We start from the raw sequence: 15,784 nt of genomic DNA, 5'->3' as shown, positions 1-15,784 counted from the left end.
AGAAATATCAATAACCTCAGATATGCAGATGACACCACCCTCATGGCAGAAAGTGAAGAGGAACTAAAGAGCCTCTTGATGAAAGTGAAAGAGGAGAGTGAAAAAGTTGGCTTAAAGCTCAACATTCAGAAAACAAAGATCATGGCATCCGGTCCCATCATTCATGGGAAATAGATGGGGAACCAGTGGAAACAGTGTCAGACTTTATTTTTGGGGGCTCCAAAATCACTGCAGATGGAGACTGCAGCCATGAAATTAAAAGACACTTACTCCTTGGAAGAAAAGTTATGACCAACCTAGATAACATATTGAAAATCAGAGACATTACTTTGCCAACAAAGGTCCGTTTAGTCAAGGCTATGGTTTTTCCAGTGGTCATATATGGATGCGAGAGTTGGACTGTGAAGAAAGCTGAGCGCCGAAGAATTGATGCTTTTGAACTGTGGTGTTGGAGAAGACTCTTGAGAGTCCCTTGGACTGCAAAGAGATCCAACCAGTCCATTCTAAAGGAGGTCAGCCCTGGGTGTTGTTTGGAAGGAATGATGCTAAAGCTGAAACTCCAATACTTTGTCCACCTCATGCTAAGAGTTGACTCATTGGAAAAGACTCTGATGCTGGGAGGGATTGGGGGCAGGAGGAAAAGGGGATGACAGAGAATGAGATGGCTGGATGGCATCACCGGCTCCATGGGCGTGAGTTTGAGTGAACTCCGGAAGATGATGATGGACAGGGAGGCCTGGCATGCTGCGATTCATGAGGTCGCAAAGAGTCGGACACAACTGAGGACTGAACTGAACTGAAGATGAACACATTATCTTTATTCTAACACCTTTCTAGATTTTCATTTACTGGTTTATTTTTGTTTGTTTGTTTTATTTTTAGCAAATTCCTTTTTTCATCTACCTAGAATTTATTACTTAGAAGAGCTTGAATTGATTCCCCCCGACACACCCCCACAGTGGATATTCAGCTAACTCAAAACCATTTATTCAGTAATTTATCCTTCACTAGTTGGTTGAAGTATGGCGATTTCATACATATTATATTACTGTTGCATACATCTTACATATGGGTCTTACTATGCATAAGTTCAATTCTCTAATCTTTCATTTCATTAACATGTTGGTCACATCTGTAACAAATCACATTAATTAATTAATTGTGTTTTAATATACAGTATGTAGTAAGGAAAACTCATTTTCCTATTCTTCTTTCTTGAAATCACCTTGACTACTCTTGCACATTCATGATTCCTTATGAATTTTAATATCAGGTTCTCAAGATCTATACATATTTGACTTCTTAGGATGAAGGAAATAATAAACAGCTCCCACTTTTGGAATAAAGAAAATACTTTAAATCTATGGGCAATTTGATAAACATGCTCCAAATCATTATTTTGTATCAGGTACTCTGTTAGACATGAGTGCTAAAATAATTAATTCAATAAGAAAGCCTCTTGCCCTTACAAGACTTTAATCTTACCAGGAGGGTATAGAAACATAAGAAACTGATTGCTCTAAAAGCATTGTCTGCAGTTACTTTCTGGGAGGTGTTGTCTATCATTCCTTGCATTGTGTACCATGGTCATTCTCTCAACCATGAGATACTATTGGGCTTTGCTTTTCAGCTCTTTCTTATCAAATTATATTTCATACCAAGCTTACACATGTGTGCACTGTTTATCTTACCTTAAGAAATGTGTTGTGTGCCTTCTATGTAGTTGGGTTGGGAGTGATCCATTTCCTCTAGGATCTCAGACAGGGAGACACATAAAGTACGATTCAGAAAATACTGTGAAAGAGAATGGAATGAGCACCACACAGGGTAGGCAGAACATTGAATTATAAAGATTGAGGACTTCCTCTCAGACTGCTGGGTTTGAGCCCCCACTCTCCCATGTACCATGGTGGAAGCTTGAAGATGCTACCTACGTTTCCTGAGTCTCAGCTTTGAGATCTGTAAAATGAGGGTGATGACAGAACCTTCTACATGGACTGTGATGATCCACATGAAATCCTTAGAACAGTCCTTAGAACAGAAATCCTTAGAACAGAATAAGTGCTCAAAGAATAATAACTATTATTATTATCTTTATTGGGCTTTTCAGATAGCTCAGCGATAAAGAATCCACTTGTAATGCAGGAGATTCGGGTTGGATTTGGGTGGGAAAGACCCCTGGAGAAGGAAATCGCAGCCCACTCCAGTATTCTTGCCTGTAGAATCCCATGGGCAGAGGACTCTGGTGTTGCAGAGTCAACTTAGAGACACGACTTAGAGACTAAACAAAAACAATTATTGTTATTAATGATTAGGGAATTTTTTAAAGGAGATGATTGATTGATTGATATGAATTGTTAGATATGAATTGTTATGATATGATTGATATGATATGAATTGTTAGAAGAATGAAGAATGCAAATCTAAAGGAGTAATTATATAAATTACATTGCTAGCCCAATATCAAAAGCCACCAGAATTCTACGTCGTGGCTGCTGCTGCTAAGTCGCTTCAGTCATGTCCAACTCTGTGCAACCCCACAGACGGCCTCCTACCAGGCTCCTCTGTCCCTGGGATTCTCCAGGCAAGAACACTGGAGTGGGTTGCCAGTTCCTTCTCCAATGCGTACAAGTGAAAAGTGAAAGTGAAGTCGCTCAGTCGTGTCCGACTCTTAGCGACCTCATGGACTGCAGCCCACCAGGCTCCTCTGTCCATGGGATTTTCCAGGCAAGAGGACCGGAGTGGGCTGCCATTGCTATTGTGAGGCAAATTTTCACTATGAGGAAAGAAGCCCAAAGAAGTTAAGAAACTTTCTCAGAAGTATTGTTCAGTAAGAAGCAATTGTGGAAATCAAATGTTACAGTTCTGATTTCATATTGTGCGTCTATTACTCTAAAGAGGGATGCCTGCTCCCTGCCCATTATCTACTTAAAATAAGATGTGAGTTGCTAGGACTGTGAAAGCAGTGCGTGTGCAAAAGCAGAATCTGGGCTTTTCTGTGCCCGCTCATTTAAATGCCTTTTGTTCTGATTGCACCATCTTTATAACTGGTAATGGAAGAGAAAGGGAAACATATTCATTTCAATTTTATTTTAAAGGAATGTTACAGTGGGTTAGGTTAGGGAGGAGAATTTTGCCTTTTGACCAGTGTAACTGGAGAATTTTAATCGAAAAGTCTTTTTGAGAACACCTCCAGGCTCCAAGGAGTAAAACTAGAATACAGTCACTTCTCTCAATATGTGTTTAGGGACTGCAAGAAAATGAAAATTTCTACCCAATAAAAAGCACAGTTTGAATTATTGATGGTCTCACACTCTTTCTAGGTTTTCCCACATGCAAATCTGAGTCACATGCAAATTTGGTGATGTTAAAAATCATATTATGCCATTTTAGAAAAGGAGTGAACATTGAGATTCTGAGTTCATGATAACTGAATTTTAAGCATTCTCTGATTTTTTTTTCCTTATCTTAAATTTTCACATTCATATCCTGTGGCCATCTGCAGTGTCTCAATGTAACAATCCATCAGCTTGATTTTAAACCTATTCTATCCATGCCTCAAGCATAAAGCATGCCTGTCTACTGTGTCAGCTCAGAGAAATATTTACTTTGGAAAAAGCTAACTAGATCCTGTCCATTACTTGTGAAGGATAACCTCTGGCCATGCGCTTGACTTAGGAAAGACCTTGAATTGTTTTTTCTGGGAGGGCATTATCTGAGGCTAATTTTCACTTTTGTATATTATTACAGTATTTTCATTACCTGAAAATTACTCTGAAAATACCTGGAAGAGAAATCATTTCCATGATAAAGTATTTTTCTGCATAACAAGGAAGATAATTATTTGTCCATAGGTCTACAATATAATTTGGTTTCATAACAGGATACACATATAATTTCATAAAAATCTGCATTGCATTTGCAAAATTATCAGGGAATTGTATGATTTCTTACTTCACTGAATTTTAAACTATAGGCAAATCAGTATTTTAATATCATCTGCTTTATGATTAACATCCTACATGCAGGTCTCCAAAGGAGACACAGATGTAAAGAACAGACTTTTGATTTCATGGGAGAAGGCAAGGGTGGGATGATTTATGAGAATATCTTTGAAACATGTACATTACCATATGTAAAACAGATCACCAGTGCAAATTTGATGCAGGAAACAGGGCATCCAAAGCTAGCGCTCTTCCTCTAAAGACAGGAACAAGACAAGGGTGCCCACTTTCACCATTACTATTCAACATAGTTTTGGAAGTTTTGGCCACAGCAATCAGAACAGAAAAAGAAATAAAAGGAATCCAAATTGGAAAAGAAGAAGTAAAGCTCTCACTGTTTGCAGATGACATGATCCTCTACATAGAAAACCCTAAAGACTCCACCAGAAAATTACTAGAACTAATCAATGACTATAGTAAAGTTGCAGGATATAAAATCAACACCCAGAAATCCCTTGCATTCCTATACACTAATAATGAGAAAACAGAAAGAGAAATTAAGGAAACAATTCCATTCACCATTGCAACGGAAAGAATAAAATACTTAGGAATATATCTACCTAAAGAATCTAAAGACCTATATATAGAAAACTATAAAACACTGGTGAAAGAAATCAAAGAGGACACTAACAGATGGAGAAATATACCATGTTCATGGATTGGAAGAATCAATATAGTGAAAATGAGTATACTACCCAAAGCAATCTATAGATTCAATGCAATCCCTATCAAGCTACCAACAGCATTCTTCACAGAGCTAGAACAAATAATTTCACAATGTGTATGGAAAAACAAAAAACCTCGAATAGCCAAAGTGATCTTGAGAAAGAAGAATGGAACTGGAGGAATCAACCTGCCTGACTTCAGGCTCTATTACAAAGCCACAGTTATCAAGACAGTATGGTACTGGCACAAAGACAGAAATATAGATCAATGGAACAAAATAGAAAGCCCAGAGATAAATCCACGCACATATGGACACCTTATCTTTGACAAAGGAGGCAAGAATATACAATGGATTAAAGACAATCTCTTTAACAAGTGGTGCTGGGAACTCTGGTCAACCACTTGTAAAAGAATGAAACTAGAACACTTTCTAACACCATACACAAAAATAAACTCAAAATGGATTAAAGATCTAAATGTAAGACCAGAAACTATAAAACTCCTAGAGGAGAACATAGGCAAAACACTCTCCGACATATATCACAGCAGGATCCTCTATGACCCACCTCCCAGAATATTGGAAATAAAAGCAAAAATAAACAAATGGGACCTAATTAAACTTAAAAGCTTCTGCACATCAAATGAAACTATTAGCAAGGTGAAAAGACAGCCTTCAGAATGGGAGAAGATAATAGTAAATGAGGCAACTGACAAACAACTAATCTCGAGAATATACAAGCAACTCCTACAGCTCAACTCCAGAAAAATAAATGACCCAATCAAAAAATGGGCCAAAGAACTAAATAGACATTTCTCCAAAGAAGACATACAGATGGCTAACAAACATATGAAAAGATGCTCAACATCACTCATTATCAGAGAAATGCAAATCAAAACCACTATGAGGTACCATTTCACACCAGTCAGAATGGCTGCGATGCAAAAGTCTACAAGTAATAAATGCTGGAGAGGGTATGGAGAAAAGGGAACCTTCTTGCACTGTTGGTGGGAATGCAAACTAGTACAGCCACTATGGAGAACAGTGTGGAGATTCCTTAAAAAACTGGAAATAGACCTGCCTTATGATCCAGCAATCCCACTGCTGGGCATACACACAGAGGAAACCAGAAGGGAAAGAGACACGAGTACCCCAATGTTCATCGCAGCACTGTTTATAATAGCCAGGACATGGAAGCAACCTAGATGTCCATCAGCAGATGAATGGATAAGAAAGCTGTGGTACATTTACACAATGGAGTATTATTCAGCCATTAAAAAGAATACATTTGAATCAGTTCTAATGAGGTGGATGAAACTGGAGCCTATTATACGGAGTGAAGTAAGCCAGAAAGAAAAACACCAATACAGTATACTAACGCATATATATGGAATTTAGAAAGATGGTAACAATAACCCTGTGTACGAGATAGCAAAAGAGACACTGATGTATCGAACAGTCTTATGGACTCTGTGGGAGAGGGAGAGGGTGGGAAGATTTGGGAGAATGGCATTGAAACATGTAAAATATCATGTATGAAATGAGTTGCCAGTCCAGGTTCGATGCACGATACTGGATGCTTGGGGCTGGTGCACTGGGACCACCCAGAGGGATGGAATGGGGAGGGAGGAGGGAGGAGGGTTCAGGATGGGGAACACATGTATACCTCTGGCGGATTCATTTTGATATTTGGCAAAACTAATACAGTTATGTAAAGTTTAAAAATAAAATAAAATTAAAAAAATAAATAAAATAAAATATAGTGGGGGAAAAAAAAAAAAAAAACAAAGCTAGCGCTCTGGGACAACCCAGAGGGATAGGGTGGGGAGGGATATGGGAAGGGGTTTCAGGATAGGGGGACACATGTATACCTGCGGCTGATTCATGTTGATGTATGGCATAAATCATCATGATATTGCCAAGTAATTATCCACCAATTAAAATAAATAATTTTTAAAAAGAGCAAAAAAATAAAAATGAAGAAATTAAAAAAAAACATGAGTTCAAAAAGAATGAGTCCATACAGCCCATTTTAAGACATCTGACCCAGCAAGTACATGCTCTTTCCCTAGAGACTTCTGTATCCAAATAATTTACCAGTTAAAAGTTGAATGTGCTAACATTTTTTTTTCTTGATAAATCTTTTTTTTTAGAAATTTAAATTTATTTATTTCAATTAGAGGCTAATTACTTTACAATATTGTATTGGTTTTGCCATACATCAACATGAATCCACCACGGGTGGACATGTGTTCCCAATCCTGAACCCCCCTCCCACCTCCCTCCCCATACCATCCCTCTAGGTCATCCCAGTGCACCAGCCCCAAGCTTCCTGTATCCTCCATGGAACCTGGACTAGTGATTTGTGTCTTATATGATATTATACATGTTTCAATGCCATTCTCCCAAATCATCACCCCCTTCCCTCTCCCAGAGTCCAAAAGACTGTTCGATACATCTGTGTCTCTTTTGCTGACATTTTGTTTTAGTTTTTACAGACTACTTTTTTTCTTTGTATTTAGGATATTTTATTCACAAAATTTTGCAATTTGAGTATTACATAAATTTTCCAGGATCCAAATTCAACATTAGCCCCAAGCCCAAATTGTCACTTCTTCAGCACCTGGCTTCTAAGGTCACTCTGCTCTTTGCATCAAAGGGCAAAAAAGGAGACATTTATGGATCAAGTCTGGAAGTTGAGTGTGCCTATATTCCCCTGTTGACAGAACACCTAACTCTTAGAGAAGCTGGAAAATGTAGACTCCCTGTGTGATCAAGAAAAGATAAAAGGAAACAGGGACTATTGATTGGCAAGCATCCTTTGCTTGGCACCCAAGAAAATAGATAGAACACTGTAAACATATGTGTGTCTCACCAAAACCATTAAAATCATGGCATATACTTGAAATTATACTGAAATCATGAAAAACACTTAAAGGAGCCTGAAAATGTCTTTAGAACAAGGTCCAGGTAAAATAAACACACCAGGTACAATAATCCCATATCAGATCTGGAATTTTGTATTTAAGAAATTTAGAAAGTTAAAACTGTGAAAAAGAATATATTAGCTAAGAATATATCTCCCCTGTGGATCTTCCCTGTAGCTCAGACAGTGAAGAATCTGCCTGCAATGCAGAAGACCGGGTTTGATCCCTGAGTTGGGAAGATCCTCTGGAGAAGGGAATGCCAATCCACTCCAGTATTCTTGCCTGAAGTATCCCAAGAACAGAAGAGCCTGGTGGGCTACAGTTCATGGGGTCACAAAGAGTTAGACACGACTTGAGTAAGTAACACTACACTACACTACAAGAATATATATTGAAATATATCTGAATCCCTTTTCTAAATAGCAGAAATGAACATAACATTGTAAATCAATTATACTTAAGTAAATAAATGTTTAAAAAAAATAATAATAAAATAGTAGAATTACAAGGAAATATGAACAAATCTGAATAATTTCCAGAGTTATTATCTAAACACCATCTATTTGGAGGACATTGAGGAGAAATACACAAGTGATTAACAGCTGAAGCCTGGTTCAAAAGGCATGTTTTCTAATGGGGAGATCAATATGTAAATAACAGAATCTGTTAGGAAGACCAGAGGAAATAACCTAGAGAGAATGAATCAAAATAGATGTAGAAGGATCTTTGACTTCTGCCGGGATCTAACTGACTTAGTTTGATTGCCTGACTCCTGGTCCATGCGGCGGTGATTTTCTCTGGCATTGTCAATATGACACTTTCAAGGGTCAGGTTCCATTAATGAACTTCTCTATTTGCTGACACATCTGTCGGCATGCAAATGTCAACATCACTAACCCCCTTTCTTAATCTTCTATTCAAATTCAAAAATAAATTACCTGTTCTCTCTAGGGTCAAACTCCCATATATCTTGGAGATGAGCAAGGATATTACTGAAAATAGCAAGTGGGTAAACCAATTGGACTGGTCTCTGGGGAAATGCACAATGCACTATTATCTCTTGGATATACAGTCAGTAGTTTGCTCTTCTGCCCTTCTCATCTGTTCCATCAGCCTCCTCAGAAGGATGTCTCTGTGATTTCTTTGTTCACACTGACCACTCAGATCATGCGCTGGCCCATAGCATCTTTCCATGATTAATAGAGAGTCACTTTCGTGCAGGATTTTGCTTTATATCATTTGTGGACTATTTTTATGAATTGTAACATTATCAGATTTATCAGGACATAAAAGTCTTCACAAACTAGCTCATGGTTCTTCTCCAGCTATATGTTCACTACTTCAAACTTCCTGTACACATGTACTTTGTTCCTTGTCAGTTCCCTCTTCCCTTTGCTGTGTTAATGCTTTATGTACCTAAAAAGGCCACTCTACTTCACTCATCTTGAAAATTCATTATCTCCAGTCAAGTCTCAGCTTAAGCTCCTCTTTAGGACAATTTCTCTAACATACACTGCTAACTTTATTTCACCATGTCGTATGTTGCCAGTGAATCTTGAGTACACTTCTTTTCTAGTACAGGCTTGTGTATCTTTCTGTGCCTGTAACTATACACTAGTCCATGAGCTCTGAGTTCAGGAACTGTATTTTTTTTCCTATAATTTAATCACCTGACAATCTAGAAACCCAATAAGTTCCTGCTGCTGCTGCTGCTAAGTCGCTTCAGTCGTGTCCGACTCTGTGCGATCCCATAGATGGCAGCCCACCAGGCTTCCCCGTCCCTGGGATTCTCCAGGCAAGAATACTGGAGTGGGTTGCCATTTCCTTCTCCAATAGGTGAAAGTGAAAAGTGAAAGTGAAGTCGCTCAGTCGTGTCCAACTCTTAGCGACCCCATGGACTGCGGCCCACCAGGGTCCTCCATCCATGGGATTGTCCAGGCAAGAGTACTGGAGTGGGGTGCCTATTCTACTGTAAAGCACAGGAAATTGTACTCAATATTTTGTAACAACCTATAATGGAAAAGATTCTGAAAAATCATCTGTCTATATATACATACACATATACATATATATACACATATACACATATATACATGTACATACACACGCACATATACAGATATATATATGTATGTATGTGTATATATATATATATATCTGTGCTGTACACTGGAAACTAACAGAATGTTGTAAATCAACTATAATTCAATTACAAAAAATAAAAAAGGAAAAACAAAGAATCAATTGAGGAATCTATGCCTTCACTGAGGGGGACAAGCTGTACACACAAGAACAAATCTTTCGTTTATTTATTCATAAGTGTATTTAGTACCTATCCCCATGCCAAGTGATGTACTTGGAAAGAAGAATAAAAAGGATGAGTAACATATGGTGCTTGATCTGGAGGAGCTCACCTTCTTATGGAGAAGCAGACATGTGAATATCTTATTTCAATGATGCTAAGGCAATATTGATCCTAACATGTTCCATTATGTTTTGTGCTACTGAGACATATAAAATAATGCCAAGGCAACCATGACACATTGCAGTTATGTAGATTTCTTACCATCTTCTTTTTGAAAGAGCTTTTTAAGACTTATTCAAATTAAATTGGTTGCTATTTGTAGTGGGAATTCCTAATAATGTACTTTCACAGCCTTGAGAAATTTCAAAGAAATAGGACTTGGAAAAACAGCAAATATTAAGAAATTATGTTAATGATTATCTTTCATGTTTTTCTTAAAAATAATCTCCTTGTTACAAACCCGAAGGCCAGACCCAGAAGGAAGCATGACTGGGATCATGAAAGCATGGACCTTGGAACACTGACTCAGCATCAGGCATGAATGCTGCCTATGTGCTTGCTAATTGTTCCCAAGACTAGCCCAGAGGGAATGACCTGGGGTTAACACATGGAGATCTGGTTTATGTCAGTGTGGTCCATGACATTTAGGAGTACGTGACTAACGAAGCATGTGTCTTAAGAAAAATAAGATCTGAGAAAGTCTTGTAGTCTGCACTTAGGAATAAAAGCTGGACTTAGAGTGGACTCTGCGCCCCAGTCCAATAGAGGCCGCAGGTCCCCTGACGCATTGCACCAGGTTTCATGTTCTGTCTTCATTCTTGTTGCTCGCTCCCAGATCATTAGGGCAAGAGATCCTTTACCTTTCTTCACATGTGAAGTTTGATTCTTATGAATCCCTTTTCAACTCAGAGAGGTCTATCCTGTATTTATTCAAGCAATGTCATCTTCTCTGCCCAATATAAGTATTGATAGCTGTTGCTGGACTTCTTAAAATAATGCAGAAAGAATTAAAGTCCATTCAGCTAGATTTATAATGCTTACCCCTGCTTTCTGAATGTTGTCCAAAACTTCTGATTGTCACCTCCCTCCTCTCTACAGTTAATGTAATGGTAGGAGTTAAAAATATTTACACATTCTGTTTCTGGAAGTTTCTTCTAAATTCTGACGGTGTGGTTTTTTATTTTTTTGAGTACACAGGCCATGACACAGACATCATGACTGATATAGAATTGACAGCAGCTGTAAGATGACATTGATTAAAAGGCATACTCCAAGTTCAGAGACATGAAAATGTGAAAATCAATGTCAATCAATCAATCAATCAATGACATTTTAGGACCAACAAAATAGAACATAATCTATCACACTACAGCTAGAATCATTATAAACACAGCATATTACAAGAATACAGACGATTATTTGATTACTTTTGCCAGATGAATCTAGGAAACCTCTCCGTAGGTGTAAAAATGGTGGTATTTAGAGCTGAATTTGTGCTATTTGAATGAACAGAATGTAGAATGAGTGTAACCTAATATGAATTGCTATGTCTACACAAGCCTTGTAGAAATAGATGACAAGTTTGACTTTCAGGTGTTTAATGAGGTTCACACAAAACAGGTGAAAAGTGTCATAAATATTTCATGAAAATAATCTTATCGTTAGGTAAGATGCACATATATTAAGTATCAACAACTGAAAATATTAAAGCTTAATGTCATTTTTGACAAAAATGAATGTTTTATGACTAAGAATATTGTACAAAGGCGCACACTTGTTTGCAAAAGATGTTTAATGTTTAATGGTATCAATGAAGGTAACTGTTCAAATTGAAGTTATAATACAATTCGAGATGCATAACATTATAAAAGGAACAAACTTTAAACATGTTTATAGTAAAAAATATATAAGTCTTACTTAGTGAATATAATGAAGAAACAATATTCAAATGTATATATACTAGTACTTCTATTGGCTCTGTAAGAAAAAATAATTGCAATAGCAGTAGCAATAATAATTATCATTTATTGAATGATTGATACATGCCAGGCACTGTTGTAAGGACTTATGTGTATTTAACTCATTTAACCTCTGTATTGAGGGTACTCTTATTGTCCTGGTAGTAAAGATGGAGAACAAGATGTCTGATGGAGCCAGGTCATCTAAGCCCAGAGAGTGAGGTGTTAGTAGGTCAGTCGTGTGGGACTCTCTGTGACCCCATGGACTGTGTAGATCGCCAGGTTCCTCTGTCCGTGAATCTCTCCAGGCAAGAATACTGGAGTGGGCTGTCATTCTCTTCTCCAGGAGATCTTTCCAACTTAGGGACTGAACCCAGGTCTCCTGCACTGCAGGCAGGCTCTTTACCACATGAGCCATGAGGGAAGCCCTGCTGAGGAGCCTTGAATCTGAGACAGAATAGATGGTCAAAGGGCAGTGCATGTAGGCTTTGTGAAGCCCAGCATATGACCATGAGCCTCCAAGTCAAGTGACTCTATGTTCAAGGTCTCAGTACCCTGTTGGGTGAAAGTTTATTTTCCATAAAGACACTAAATATATTCCAATGTAGCTTTTTAGTCCCTTGAACTTTCCTGGTCTGTTTCTCTGGAAGAAACCTTTGCCAAATCTTGCCAGCATTTTATGTGATAAATGATTTAATGCTATTGGAAGCAAAATGCATTTAAAAAAATCTGCAGTTTTAAAAATGCTTGACATGACAAGCATGAAAGTTTGAAGAATTAAACTACACAAACAAGGAAATTTCAGCCTCTGGGAGTGTTTGGGATGAAGGAATAAAAATGGCCAAATTGCAACAGAATTCTAAAATATTCTAACAGGTCTTATGAAGAAGAAAAATAGGGATCCTTGCTGTCAGTAGATTCATTTATTTTATTTTTATTTTTAAATGTGCACAATTCCTGGTGGCAGGTAAACTAATATAGTCAGGGCAGTATACATTCCACAGAGCATATTGTTTATAGTTTATGACTTATCCCCCCAGAACAGTAGCAAAAGGATTCACAAAAATATGTGTTTAATAAAAGAACATGTTCCCTTCCATCTGGATGTTTTATAGGCCTCAGAAATATTTGGTAGGAAGTATTGAGTTGAAGTAATCTAATAAAAATAAAACAAGACCAATTGTCACAGACCACATACCAGCGATAACCATTTCAAGAGGATTTTAAATTTTCTTACAAATGAGACTAGACTCCATCGAGGAGTAATGGACGCTGTATGTGAGGACAAGTTAGAAGTACACAGAAATTCCTTCTCAAGCTGAAGAATTTAGCATTTTATCAGATAGAAATAAAGATATTACACCAACTAATGTTCAGGTCATAAGAGCTTAAGCACGGGATTGCTTACAGTAGCTTTCAAATCAAGCTCTCAGTTTTGGAGTTAATCATGAAATAGGCAGTGATGGGGAGGGTGTAAGACAGACTAATCTTGATATTTTATAGGTGATTTGAAAATTAAAAATGGTTTTCTATGATAAAATATGATACAAATGAGCTTATTTAAAAAACAGAAAGAGACTCACATACTTATAAAACAAACTTGTGTTTACCAAAAGGGAAAGAGGGGAAAGGACAAAGTAGGAGTTTGGGATTAATACATACACACCACTTTATATAAAAGAGATAAACAACAATGTCCTACTGTATAGCACAGGGAATTATATTCAATATATTGTAATAATCTATAATGGAAAAATGATATATATATTATATATAAAGAATATATACATAATACATATGTATGTATAACTGAATTACTTTGCTGTACACCAGAAACTAACACAACATTGTAATTCGACTATACTTCAGTAAACATTAATTAATAGGATTTTTCTACACATCTAAGTATGCATACACTAAATATTTATATCCTAATTCTTTAAAAAATATTTCGAGACCTAAGATACAATATATTGACAAAAAGTATATATATATATATATGTATATGATTTATAATCATATATTTGATCATAGGTTCATTCACACACACACACACACACACACACACACACATATTCATGGCCATTACATGTGTCTCCCTCCATTAATACTTTCTCCTGTTGCCCAGGGTGCATCTTACCATTTTGCTGTATGAAACAAATGGACACTATGGGAAAAACAAGAGTGTTTTTCTGGTTTAAATTCTGATTTAAATTGAGACCATCCTACCTAAGGGATTTTAATCTCCCAAGTCTCAATTTTCCCATCTGCAAAATTAGCATGTATTAAACAAGTCTATGATGGATATTTTTATCAAGATAAAACTTTATAAAATAGGAAAAATAGTCTGCATAGTGCCTAGCATGAAGTGTACCTTCAATAAATATAAACTATTCTTATTATTGTTTAATTCTTAACTGTGCACAGAAAATAAAGCAATGCTATGTAAACATTAAGTCTTCGCAGATGGCATTAGTGGTAAAGAATCCATCTGACAATTCAGGAGCTGCAAGAGACACAGGTTCGATTCCTGGGCTGGAAAGATCCCCTGGAGGAGGAAATGGCACCCCACTCGAGGATTCTTGCCTGAAAATCTCATAGGCAGAGGAGACTGGTGGGCTGCAAAGAGTCAGGCACGACTGAGCTACTGAACATATGTAAGCATTAGGATGAATGTACAACTCGTAGAATAGGATAAAACAGATGTCTTTGTGTTGTTGTTGTTCCTACACTTTTATTAGGGGTCATCTCATTCTACCCTTGGATAGAAATATTAGTAGATGCCCCAGACTTTACTCATAATGTCAGATAATAGCGATTCCTGTGCTCACATTGTCACAAAACCAAGTGAGAGTCCATCTATTCACGGGAAGAGTGCTCCGTATGATAGAAAAAACCAGGGATACATATTTGCAACAATACATCAAAAAGGCATTGCATTAAGTGAAAGAAGCCAGACACACAAAAATCACACCCTGTGTTATTCACTTGTATGATTTTTTTTTTTTTTCTGGGACAGGTGACCCAAGAGGGCCAGAAATCTGATCAGTAACTTTCAGGTGATGAACATGAACACTGAGTACATTGATACTTTGCATTTACCCCAAAGGAGCAGGCCACAACTTGGAAGATGATGAAAATGGTTTTTATCTAATTTTGGTGGTGGGTACCCAAAAATATATATTTGACAAAATTCACTGAACTCTGTACCTAAAAAAGGGTGATTTTAGGTATATGTGTGTTCAGTCATGTCCAACTTTTTGTGACCCATGGACTGCAGCTCACCAGGCTCCTCTGTTCCCAGAATTCTCCAGGCAAGAATACTGGAGTGGGTTGCCATTTCCTCCACCAGGGGATCTTCCCGACCCAGAAATATATAAATTATACTTCACTAATCCTGATCTCTCTGTCTCTCTCTCTTTTCTCTCTGTCTCTCTTTTTTTTTCTCTCTCTCTCCCACACACACACACACACAGACACATAGCCTTAGGATTATCATTTTCCAGATTTAGAAAAAGAGTAAGAGAAGAATTTATGGGTATGTTAAACCTCTTAACTGAATTAATATCTTCATAATGATACAGAGAGATAATTCCTAGTAAGAATGCTTTAAAAGCTGTCAGAGATAGGGTAAGTAGGTTTTTGAAGTTATAAAAGGTCTTACTTGAATGGATATTGTGATAATACTATTATTGTTCATTCGCTTTGATTACACTCATTTTTTAGAAGGGAGAACCGAGGCACAAAGGCGTAGACGTTAGACAGCTTGCACAGGCTGCTTCACAGATGTGTGGCCAGGACAGCTGCACAGGGCCCCAAGCTCAGAGGGGCTCCACGCACAGGCATCCATGCTCTGTGTGTCAGTTGTGATTCTACAATGAGAACTGGGGGTTGGAGACTACACTTACATAAGGTCTCTCCACCGC

The sequence above is a fragment of the Bubalus kerabau genome, chromosome 11 (genome assembly GCF_029407905.1).
Source record: "Bubalus kerabau isolate K-KA32 ecotype Philippines breed swamp buffalo chromosome 11, PCC_UOA_SB_1v2, whole genome shotgun sequence".
NCBI classification, from domain to species: Eukaryota; Metazoa; Chordata; class Mammalia; order Artiodactyla; family Bovidae; genus Bubalus; species Bubalus kerabau.
The sequence above is the reverse complement of the archived record's forward strand: the minus strand, read 5'-3'. Positions refer to the sequence as shown.